Raw genomic sequence first — 227 nt, forward strand, 5'->3', positions numbered from 1 at the left:
TGTCGATTTTCTCAATTTCCCTGGCGAGGAGCCCGTAAGCCACTGAGGATACCCCGGCGCCACTATAGCCCTTCATGGTGCAGTCCAACACCCCGAGCTGTCCCATCTGCTTTACAATCTCCCGATCGAAGTTTCTTTCGATTCGCTTCGATCACGTTCGGCAAGAGCTGCTCCTGGCAGTAGGAACGAAACTGATCCCTCATCAGGATTTCGTCATGTGTCAATTG

General features: G+C 52.4%; 1 pseudogene; it reads right to left on the bottom strand.

Annotated features, from left to right (window-relative positions):
- Positions 1-7: 7 nt before the first annotated feature.
- Positions 8-221, bottom strand: LOC108758147 (glutaryl-CoA dehydrogenase, mitochondrial-like; annotated as a pseudogene).
- Positions 222-227: the final 6 nt, after the last annotated feature.

This window comes from Trachymyrmex cornetzi, unplaced genomic scaffold, assembly GCF_001594075.2.
Source record: "Trachymyrmex cornetzi isolate Tcor2-1 unplaced genomic scaffold, Tcor1.1 C3515538, whole genome shotgun sequence".
Taxonomy (NCBI): Eukaryota; Metazoa; Arthropoda; class Insecta; order Hymenoptera; family Formicidae; genus Trachymyrmex; species Trachymyrmex cornetzi.